Below are 12279 nucleotides of genomic sequence, written 5' to 3'. Positions count from 1 at the left end.
TAGTGGCTCACATCTCCATCAGGTTGCTAGGGCATGACCCACAAGATGTCCTTAAGCCTGACAATTCATTGCAGGGCATGAGCAGGGTGGTAGGTAGATCTGCAAATTGGAAAATCTATGCCTTGAGTCATGCCATGTGCTTATTGGCTTGTAAGTGTCACAAATGGGGAGTGTTAACAATGTGGGAAAATGATATCTTAATGTAACTGACATGTGTGTGAATCAACCATTTGTGATGATATTTGTGATCATGATCTCTTGATTTCTCTTTTACATCCATGTAGGTCAAAGTCCATCAAAAGAAAGTGATATGGACAGCCTTCTACACGAAGGTGTGAACCATGGGGGTCCGCAGTGGGTGGAGCACCCACTGCAGAAAGAGGTGGGAGGACCTGAGACACTGGGCCTGGAATATCGCAGAGGCCCAGCTGGGGCTGCCCTCCAAGCATGGGCAGGGTGCCCACCAGACCATGACCTCCCTAATGGGCTGCATTCTGACTCTGACCTATCCAGAGCTTGATGGGCATTGAAGGCAGCACAGAAGTCACAAAGGGGTGAATACAAGGCATATTTTTGTCTGTCCCATTGCCAAGTGATTGAGTGAGATTCTGACAGCTCCCCCTGGCTAATATGGATGTGCCATGTGTCACACAGTGGAGGAGAGTGTATTTGTGTTGACATGTCATTTTTTTATATACTGCTGGTACCTTGCCTATTACAACATGGACCTAGGAAAAATTGTGGGTGGAATCCTCACACTACCTGCTCTGTAAAAACCACATATGGTTTTGAACATTGATCAATCAATGGCTGATTGTTATTGTAGGGTGTGTAATTCTAGACCACTACACCTCAGTGTTCCAGTCCACAGGTAAGTAAGTAATGGAACACTGTCCTCAGCCATGTGTCTGTGTAAATATGTAGGTAGGCATCTGCCACCCAGAATATTGTTTTCTCAGTGTATGATGGTTGCTGGTCCCTCATGTGAAGGTGTCCAACATACATGTGACAGGGCTTACATTGTTCTTTGTGTACAGCTATGGATCAATATTTTCCCTTGGTAAGTGGGGAATGCCCATTGACATGATTTATGTGCCTCCACTGTTGCCAAGATTCATTGTGTCCACATGGCAGCATGTGTCCCCCTCTCTTTAGGAAACATTTGTAAGATGAAGTTTCATGGAGGGTCTACCTATGTTGATGGGATGATGTCTGTATTCCCTCATCTATCTGTGCATGTCTAACTGTTTTTGTAATAATACATTTCAATGGATTTACATTTCATGTTGTTCAACATACAGGAGTGTGTCCTATTGTTCATTGGCTGACATTCACTCATGTGTCATAGCATGTTATTTGGCATGGGCTACTGTAGAAGCAATGAGCGACATGACAGGTAGGCCTAGTGCTCAGAGCTGCAATGTGAATTTCTGTGGCATCATGCTTGAAAATGCACAGCACATGTGTGAAGGATAAGGTATGTGCCCTGACTGATGGCATGCATTATGGTTTAGACACGTGTTTGGGTACAGGTAAAAATCCACAAACAGACACCTGTGTTTGCATGACCATGATGGAGATGGTGATGTGGCTTCTCATTGGGCAATATGTAGTGGTCCTCCTAGACGGTCTTGCTACTTCTGTGTCTCTCCAACACGGAATGGACTGATTGCTTCTACTGAAGCACTCAGGGTATGTCATTGTAAGAGGTGCCAGACATTATTGGTTATGACCCGGGGGCTGGCTGATCATTTTGTTGTGTATTTTGTGGACATCTCTCTCCGGGTATATTGGACATGATGTCTGCAGTGTTAATTTCCATGCCACATGTGTGACCTATCTATACAACATTGGTACTACCTCCTTATCTCTATTGAGATGATAATCACTTGGTGAGGTGTAAAATGTTGCTAATTTCCCAGTGTGGCATGGGTATTTCCATGTCACCTTCTCCAGGCTGTTGCACTTTTGCCATCAACATGTCTGAAGTTTGGACCATCATTTCGTATTGTTGTGCCATGATATATGTGACAAATGGATGTGTGCCTGGCCTTGTGTGGGATCTGTGGGAATGGACTTTGCATTATCATACATTTGTATGCCAACAGGTGACGGTTGTCTGCTCCATGGGGCAAAGCTTTGTGGGTGATGTTGTCTCCAAATGTTTCACTGGTCATGGTGATTGCACCATGCAATTGTAGTGTTGTGAAATCCAGATTTTCCTGTGGGCAACTGTTGCCAGTTCAGATGGCATGCATGCATTTGGTATGGCGCATGTATGGTCCCCTTAGGTGGAGTTTCTTGCTGGGGCCTACTTGACATCATAGTAATGTTTGCTAATCCAAGCTGTTGTTCAAGTGAGTTAATGGACATGTGTTGACCCTATTTCTCTTTGCCTTTGCAGTGTCAGCAAAGGCAAGAAAAGGAGACAGACTGATCCAAGGGGGGAAGCATCAAGCCATGGGACCTTGGGTCAAGACACCATGGATACAGAGAGACCCAATGATGTGGAGGGTGAGGGGAGTGCCATGGGGCAGACCGGAGCATCCACATTATTGGAATCCTCCTCCAGTGGCCAATCCTTTGTGGTGACAGATAGGCCTAGACGGAAACCTCCGCTCCGCTGGTCGAGTTTGAGGAATCCTGCAACTCCTTGTTCTGCGGAGGTTACAAAGTTACCGATGGACTCCACACTCTGCAACAGAGCAGAGTTTCCCCCCATTGGCTCACGCTTGATGTAATTTTGCATGCACGTTAAGCGCGATGAGAGACTGCCGGGAATTTACGAGGCCAAACTAGAATTTGTACTCGCCTGGAAGAATTTGCACCACGCCACCGATTTCTGGAGCGTCTTTGTGACGTAGGTGAGCATGAGTAAGCGTGATCGACTGCTGCTGAAACCTGGAGAAGCTCAAGCAGCTAAAATGTCCTCAAAAAACAATTTTGAGTTTAAAACCTTCTCTAATGGACTGTTCATGTTGATTTTTTTGTGCGAGGAGTACTTTTTTAATGTACTTTTTCTTCAACAAGAGGAAGTTCCCAGAGACTGCCCACTTCCTTTTCCTGTCCAGCAGTCTCCTCCCAGTGTTTTGTCCATCGCCTGGTCAGCTTCCGCTCCATCTAGTGGGAGGGCCAAGGGAGGGTTAGCAATACTGATTTCAACATTGGTACCGTTCATACTGGTGAAATCCTTCCTTGACTCCCCTTTTTATCAGTTTCTATACTTTCGGATAAAAGGCATCATAGGAATTGTATTAATCAGTTATTATAATAATAAATTTGATGATACCAAAAACGTAGTGGCATCAACCCTCCAGGATGATCCACAGCTATTTCTAAACAATATAACATCTACATATATATTGGTATGAGCTGGACATTTTAAAATCGGGATGTACCAGACTACTATAGGAAAAATATGTGTATTTATTGATGATGGGGGAAATGCCTAATCTCACTTCTTACATAATAACTATGGAACTGTATTGAATGAAATGATATCTAGATATGATCTAGAACTGGCGGAACAAAAGGGGAACAAGGGAGTGAAGCACCCGAAGTTTATAGGAAGAGGTCATTTTTTAACTATTGATCACATAATAATCTCTAGGAATAATGTAGTTATGATTGAATCTTCAAAGATTAAGCCAACCATATATAGTGATCACTATCCTTTGTTACTTACTACGAGATTAGCTAAACCCTACAACATAAGAGAACGATTAGAAGGAAATATAGGAATAAAAAGAGAAAATGTAATTGCTATAAAAAGGACTGGGATAAATGAAACAGACTTGATGACAAAAATTGTGACCCAATATAGACAAGAAATTTTACAGAATGCAATCAAAACCCACTTGAAATATTAGCGTCCTTTAATCAACTTAGTAATGGTATATCAGAGAGCCTAAAAGCAACACCTGGGAATGAATGGAGTAAAATCAGGATAGTTTGATTATAATTGCTGATTAGCAAGATAGGAACTCAAGCGAGCCCTGCAGGCCAGTCCAAGGACAGGGAAGTAGTAATTAATAAACGCTCCAGCTATAAACATGCACTGGAGACTAGGAAGGCACAGCTGAGAGTTAGGGCCTGGGATAATCTTGAGCAAGTAGCGGCATTGAGAGACAGTCCCTTATTTTGGAAAACCATCAACTAACCATTCCTAAAAAATATAGATGCACTTGAAATTATCGTACATGTTTCATCAGCAGATTGTCTTTCCCATTTTGGCATAATATTCAATCCAGATCACCTGATTATGCATTCCTTGAATACCGGGATAATTGAAATCAAGCCTCCCTTTTTTAAAGCGATTATTTTAGAGGAAGTGAGATCTGCCATGGGAAGATGCTCAAAAGGGAAGGCACCGGACCCTGATGGGTTGCCAGTAGATGCTTACTTGACATATTTGGATCTTTGGTGCCCTATTTTGACTCAGGTTTTTCTGAGTGTGGCAAGGGATATATTTTAACATCATGGACTGAAAGTATAATTGTTCCTATTTTTAAAATGGGACCCCAAATGCTACCAACCTATTTCCCTTTTAGACTCTTCAGCCAAATTATTAGGGAGAGTACTCAGAGAAAGACTAGAGACTTGGGCAACCGAAAATCATAATCTCCCGTAAGCTCAATTGGGACTTAGAGCTGAGGTTGGTACCTTGGAACAGTGTAAAAATCTTAATTTAATAATAAGTATATACACAATAGCAAAAAATGGTTATGTGTTTCTCTGCTTCGCACATCTTAGCAGTGCTTTTGATTTAGTGAACAATGCAAAGTTGTAGAAAGTTTTTTAACAGATCTGGGTGCGCCCCTAGATATAATTAGTTTTCTGGCTAGTTTTCTACAGTTGTACAAGCAGTTAACAGCGCAAGTGAGATATGGAAAAAATGGTGAATGTACCCCAGGCTTTAGGATTGAGAGAGGCATACGTCATGGCTGTGTTTTAGCTCCCATTCTATTTTCCCTCTATATCAATGGGGTAGATGCCAATCTAAAAAACAGGGCAATCGATACACCCAAAATAGGGGAATGTCCTATTATGGTCCTTCTATATGCAGACAATGCGATACTGTTGTCATGAACAGCAAATGGGCTGCAGCGGTTGATTGAGGGTTTTGTAGAGTTTAAGGAGGGTAGAGACATGTGCCTGAATCTGAACAAAACTGTTGTAATGACTTGTGGCCAGGGAAAAGCCAGAAAGAAAACTTATTTTATTAAGGGGCACAAATGTGAAGAGGTATATAGATTTACATATCTGGATGTACAGTATCCTGGTATGGGCCAATGGAAACAACATCTAGAAATAGTTAAGATGAAGTACATTAGGACAACAGAGGCCATCCTCAGATTCTCACAACAAATAGGTAATAAACCCCTTAGGGAAATGCTACACATGTATAATAGTAAAACAATCATTAGCATTATGTATGGTTCTGCCCTTTGGGGCTTAACGCCTGAGATTCAGTCATCACAAGCATAAGAGAATAAATTCCTCTGTAGACTATTAGCAGTACCAAATGCTACGTCAACGAATATGGTACATAGGAAATTAGACTGCCCCTGTGTGGAAGATTTGATATAAACCAGTGCCCTATTGGCATGGCATGGCATTTGGTCAAAAGAAGGGACTCGATTTACAAAAAAGATCATGAAAGATTGCCTTACGCTAGAACACTGGGATAAAATCCCATTCTTTGTGCATTTTAAAGGACTGTTGAAAAGCATAAACCTGGATTCACACTTAGACAATCCGGGTATTATTCTCCAAATTAGCAAAAAAGAATTGAAAAACCAATTAACGTAATGGAGGGACAGTGATAGAGTAAATAGAGAATGTAGGAAATTGACAGTAGCACTCTATATGACTGAAACCAATGATACAATCAAAAACTATTTATTGACAGTTGTAAACACCCAAGACAGATTTTACCTAAACCGGATGCGTTTTTGGATACTGCATCTTTTAGTAGCTTTCCCAAAGATGAGGATATGGAGTCAAAGTTTACCGAAGTGTCCCTGTTAGGGACGTTTTGCACAATCTACGATGCACTTTATAATATCTTGTAGATGTTATCATGAAACTAGGAAATATTTTTTTTAAACCTTTATTTGTCACCAATAAATTATTTTATTGTAGAGAAGCTTTTAACTATTTATGTAAATTGGACACTAAAGAGAAATGTGATGCAGCAATAAAATTAATTTTACATGCTATAGACAGAGGAAAACACTAATGCATTTAGAAACCCTCTGCTACGAGAATGAATAACAGTCCAACTAATTGTAATGAAGAATTTATTTATCTATTACTGTTTTGAAGCACTTGATTATATATTATTTTTCTAAAGGAACTGTATATCCAGAGACCAGGGAAGATTTTTTTCAATATAAGAGGGTGGGGGTATGGCCATACCTCCACGGGCAATTACCCCCAATCATCACCCTTGGGGGGCAGAAAGTCTACTAGATGCCAGGGAATTAAAAAAAAAATGTGTGGTGATGGCTACCAACCAGTATGGGCATGGTTATGCCCCCACCCCAACTGAAGGGGGTAACAGTCTTTCAGCGCTCCCCACACACAGTAAAACACCTTATCCCATGGCAAGCAAGAGGAGATTTGATTATTTGGGGTGTTGGTATTACATTTGGACAATGAGAGCTTGGCTAACTCTCAAAATCGTCCCACTTGGAATTGTGAGGGCTGCACTTTTTGGACTTTGGGACGCTGCCATGTAGAAAAATCCACAAGACCTAGACACATCTGAAAACTAAACATCTGCGCGAGTCCACGTTGGTGTGCTTCACATGCACCCCACACCATTTTCTTACCCACAATGCCCTGCAAACCTACAAGTTTGCTGGAAATCACAAATCTTTTCCACATTTTTATGATGAAACCTTCAAGAATTTGCAGGAATCCACAAAATTCCTACCACCCAGCATTGTCTCATCTATACCAATATAGCCTTAGAACCCGCCGTAGCGGGCTCTACCGGCTATTAAAATTAAAGGCCCGCTCCCACGTTAAAGGCCCGAGCAGAAGGTTCTTCCCTGTCACAGGCACTTGGCTGACCTACACAAGTGAGATATAATTTTTACCGGGAGATGGACGGTAACATTGGGTGGTAGGAAATTTGTCCCAGTGTGGTGATCCCACAAAGAAATGGGAGAAAAATTTGATTTTTTCTGCTAAATTTGAGGTTTGCTAAGGATTCTGGGTAAGAAAACATTGGGGGATCCACGTAAGTCACACCTCCCTGGATTCCCTCCGGAGTATAGTTTTCAGAAATGTTTGGTTTTGGTAGGTTTCGCTGTATGGCTGCTGAGCCCAGGCCCAAAAACGCAGGTCCCCCGTCAAAAACAGATAGTTTAGTATTTGATCATTTTGATGTGTCCACATTGTGTTTTGGGGCATTTCCTTTCACGTGCACTAGGCCTACCCACACAAGTGAGGTACCATATTTATCGGGAGACATGGGGGAATGTTGGGTCAAGGGACATTTGTGGATCCTCTCAGATTCCAGAACTTTCTGTCACCAAAATGTGAGGAAAAGGTGTTTTTTGGCTAAATTTTGAGGTTTGCAAAGGATTCTGGGTAACAGAACCTGGTGAGAGCCCCAGAAGTCACCCCATCCTGGATTCCCCTAGGTGTCTAGTTTTAAAAAATGTGCAGGTTTAGTAGGTTTTCCTAGGTGCCGGCTGAGCTAGAGTCTGAAATCCACAGCTAGGCACTTTGCAAAAAACAGCTCTGTTTTCTTTGGGAAAATGTGATGTGTCTACGTTGTGTTTTTGGGCATTTCCTGTCACGGGTGCTAGGCCTACGCACACAAGTGAGGTACAATTTGTATAGGGAGACTTGATGGAACGCTGGGTGGAAGGAAATTTGTGGCTCCTCTCAGATTCCAGAACTTTCTGTCACCGAAATGTGAGGAAAATGTGATTTTTTGGGCAAAAATGTGAGTTTTGCAAAAGATTCTGGGTAACAAAACCTGGTGAGAGCCCCACAAGTCACCCCATCTTGGATTCCCATAGGTGTCTAGTTTCAGAAATGCGCAAGTTTAGTAGGTTTCCCTAGGTGCCGGCTGAGCTAGAGGCCAAAATCCACAGCTATGCACTTTGCAAAAAAAAGGTCTGTTTTAGAAGGGAAAATGTGTCCACGTTGTACTTTTGGGCATTTCCTGTCACGGGTGCTAGGCCTACCCACACAAGTGAGGTACCATTTGTATAGCGAGACTTGGGGGAAGTGCTGGGTAGAAGGAAATTTGTGGCTCCTCTCAGATTCCAGAACTTTCTGTCACCAAAATGTGAGGAAAAGGTGTTTTTTTGGCTAAAATCTGAGGTTTGCAAAGGATTCTGGGTAACAAAACCTGGTGAAAGCCCCACAAGTCACCCTATCATGGATTCCACTAGGTGTCTAGGTTTCCAAAATGCACAGGTTTGGTAGGTTTCCCTAGGTGCCGGCTGAGCCAGAGGCCAAAATCCACAGCTAGGCACTTTGCGAAAAACAGGTCTGTTTTCTTTGGGAAAATGTGATGTGTCCATGTTATGTTTTGGGGCATTTCCTGTCACGGGCACTAGGCCTACCCACACAAGTGAGGTACTATTTTCATCAGGAGACTTGGGGGAATGCTGGGTGGAAGGAAATTTGTGGCTCCTCTCAGATTCTAGAACTTTCTGTCACCAAAATATGAGGAAAAGTGTTTTTTAGCCAATGTTTGAGGTTTGCAAAGGATTCTGGGTAACAGAAACTGGCGAAAGCCCCAAAAGTCACCCCATCCTGGATTCCCCTTGCTGTCTAGTTTAAAAAAATGCACAGGTTTGGTAGGTTTCCCCATGTGCCGGCTGAGCTACAGGCCAAAATCTACAGCTAGGCACTTTGCAAAAAACAAGTCAGATTTCAATGTAAAAATGTGATGTGCCCATGTTGCGTTTCCTGTTGCGAACATTAGGCCTACCCATGCAAGTGAGTTACCATTTATATCGGGAGTCTTGGGGAAACACAGAATAGCAAAACAAGTGTTATTGCCCCTTGTCTTTCTCTACATTTTTTCCTTCCAAATGTAAGACAGTGTGTAAAAAAGATGTCTATTTGAGAAATGCCCCGTAATTCACATGCTAGTATGGGTACCCCGGAACTCAGAGATGTGCAAATAACCACTGCTTCTCAACACTTTATCCTGTGCCCATTTTGTAAATTCAAAGGTTTTCTTCATAAATATTTTTTACTCTTTATACTTCAGCAAATTAATTGCTGAATACTCGGTATAGAATGAAAACTTATTGCAAGGTGCAGCTCTTTTATTGGCTCCTGGTAGCTAGGGTTCTTGATGAACCTACAAGCCCTATGTTTCCCCACAACCAGAAGAGTCCGGCAGACGTAACGGTATATTGCTTTAAAAAATCTGACATCGCAGTAAAAAGTTAAAGAGTAAAACCTTTAAGAAAAATGGCAGTTTTTGTCACCTCAATTTCAATATTTTTTTATTTCAGCTGTTATTTTCTGTAGGAAATTACCCCTTGCTTAATTCAGAAGTTTGTCTGCTTTTCAGAAATGTTTAGCTTTCTGGCATCCAGCAATGGTTTCACACCCATTTCTGTCACTAACTCGAACAAGGTGGAAAGCACAAAATATAGTAAAAATGGGGTATGTCCCAGTAAAATGCCAAAATTGTGTTGAAAAATTGGGTTTTCTGATTCAAGTCTGCCTGTTCCTGAAAGCTGGGAATCTGGTGATTTTAGCACAGCAAACCGTTTGTTGATGCAATTTTCAGTGAAAAATACACAAGCCTTCTTCTGCAACCCTTTTTTCTCATTGTTTTGGAAAAAACAACTTTTTGGCAGACTTTTGGCTAATTTCTGTGGTCTCCTTCAAGGGAACCTACAAAGTCTGGGTACCTCTAGAATCCCTAGGATGTTGGAAAAGAAGGACGCAAATTTGGTGTGGGTAGCTTATGTGGACAAAACGTTATGAGGGCCTAAGCACGAACTGCCCCAAATAGCCAAAAGGAGGGAAAAGGCCAGGCAGCGAAGGGGTTAATTCAATAATAATAATAGTAGTTATTAGTTATTTTATTTTTATATTTTTTATTTTATATTTTTTTTAACAAAAATTTCAATTTTTTAATTGTTTTAATTTTTTTTGTTGTTATTTTTAATATTTTTCCATTTTCAACATCAGACCACACTCATGACACGGACATCTCTTCAACTTGTGAAGTGAAATGCTACTGCCAAATGACAGCTTCAGGATGGTCCCAAAGAAAGGTGCTACCAAGAGAGCGGCCAGCAATAAGAAGGAGCTTTCCATCACAGGTATGTTGCCACAGAACTTTTTCCGGCAAAAATGTGTGCCTGCCTCACTGGACTCTGGGGAGAAAGCTGGAGCAGCACTCATGCATCAGCGGCTCCACTCCAAACCAGGTCCAAGTCCATGTTTGGCATGGAGGCACATTCTCTAATCACGGCAACGCCGATGAGCAGTGATGTTGAATCAGACTTATCTCTTTCTCAAAGTAGTATCAAATCGTTGTTGGAAACTAATCTCAGTGGACAACAACAGCCGCAGCCAGCACTAGTAGTTCCTCCCGAAGTAGGAGCATATCATGAGGATATTGAGCTTCATGCTGAGGAAGTTGAAGAAGCCCCTTTTTCACAAAATCCACTGTCTTCCAGATCTCTGCCATTGCCTTCTTTAAACTCCCCTTCTGATGTTCAAGACTCCACTTAGATGCCACATCAGTCTGATACACACCAAGAGAGGCAAGGAGTGAAAATAAGGTTCCTGAAGGCCTTAGAGTTATGGATGAAGAAGAAGAGGATGATGAGTCAGACGACGAGCCAGTCATAATGGATGTTAGCCTAGCTCCAGGGGAGTCTGGCAGTACCCCATCTTTTCAACCTGCCCTGAGGGATGTGGCACAGAAACCACCACCACTGCAAGCTTTCATATTTACAACAAGGCCCTGGCTGCAACCTTCATCGACAGCCACCTCAGTAGAAATAGGCAATGCAAAGTGGTAAACATCATCAAAAAAACCACCTACTGCCACTTCTGACATTAGCATTGGCATCAGTGATAGAAAGTTGACCTCCCCAGTTTGTGACATCTTTACCATTAGTGAAAAATGGCCAAGCATTGCTGTATGCTACATTTGAGAAAACACTACACAATCTGCTGGGAGGTACACTTTAGTGGCCAAAAACCTGCAAGGGAGTCAGTTTTCTAGAATTTGTTGCAGTCATCTGCTTGATTGGAAGGTTTCGAGCCAAACCTATTTTTCCAGAGTTGCTGTTCCAGCACTACATCACAATGTGCTGAAATTGGTTAGACAAGCTTTGCAGCAGAGTGCTGGCCACGCAATCCACCTGATGGCAGACATGTGGAGCAGTTGCTAAGCCACTGATTACATGTGCATCACTGCACACTGGATCTCTTATGTGGGGGTTAAGGAAATTATGTCTGCAGGTGTTGACACTGCTGAAATTTCTAATGATGCTCAGAAGCATGCAACTGTGGCTATGTTCGACATGGAGAAATCCCATACAGCTGCAAACATCTTTGATGACTTTCGAAGGGCTGCACCCCAGAGGGCTCAACATTGAATTTGTTGCCAAGGAAAATGGCAATAATATTGTTAAGGCCATGTTAGATTGTGGCTATTTCAGGATCCTGTGTTTGGCTCACTGCATCTACATCATTATACAGGACTTTTTCTCAAAAAAGAGCCCAGAGTCAGCAACTTATTGTCCACATGCAAACAAATTTGGACTCATTTCAGCCTTCTTTTAAAGCCCGGCAGCTGTTGAGGATTATCTTGCATGATAACAGAATGCCAGTTAAAGCACTCATAAAGCAGGTGCCAGAAAATTGGAATTTAACTGATTACATGTTGCAACATCTGTTTGAGTAGTACAGACCGATCAATGAATATGTCATGCAAAGAGGGGATGCATCTGTGAAAGGCATGATCATTGAGATGGACCAATGGGGCCTGGCATAATGACTGACAGATGCTGCTTCCTTCTGAAATGTTCACACAGGAAGTCAGCAGGGAGGACTGTACCATAGGCCAAGCTATCTCATTGCTGCATATGCTGCAGAAACAGCTAATGGAGGAGTCTGAAACATACGCAGGTGTGGATAAAAGTACATATGCACATGAGTCGGCAGAGAGCTTAATTATTTGCTTATCTGTTTATACAAGGCTGCAAAGAGACATAGGTCCTCATTATGACATTGGCATAAAATCCTGCTTAACGCCGTAGTGACGGC

This window comes from Pleurodeles waltl, chromosome 10 (assembly GCF_031143425.1).
Source record: "Pleurodeles waltl isolate 20211129_DDA chromosome 10, aPleWal1.hap1.20221129, whole genome shotgun sequence".
In the NCBI taxonomy this organism is placed as follows: Eukaryota; Metazoa; Chordata; class Amphibia; order Caudata; family Salamandridae; genus Pleurodeles; species Pleurodeles waltl.
Note: the sequence above shows the minus strand (reverse complement) of the source record.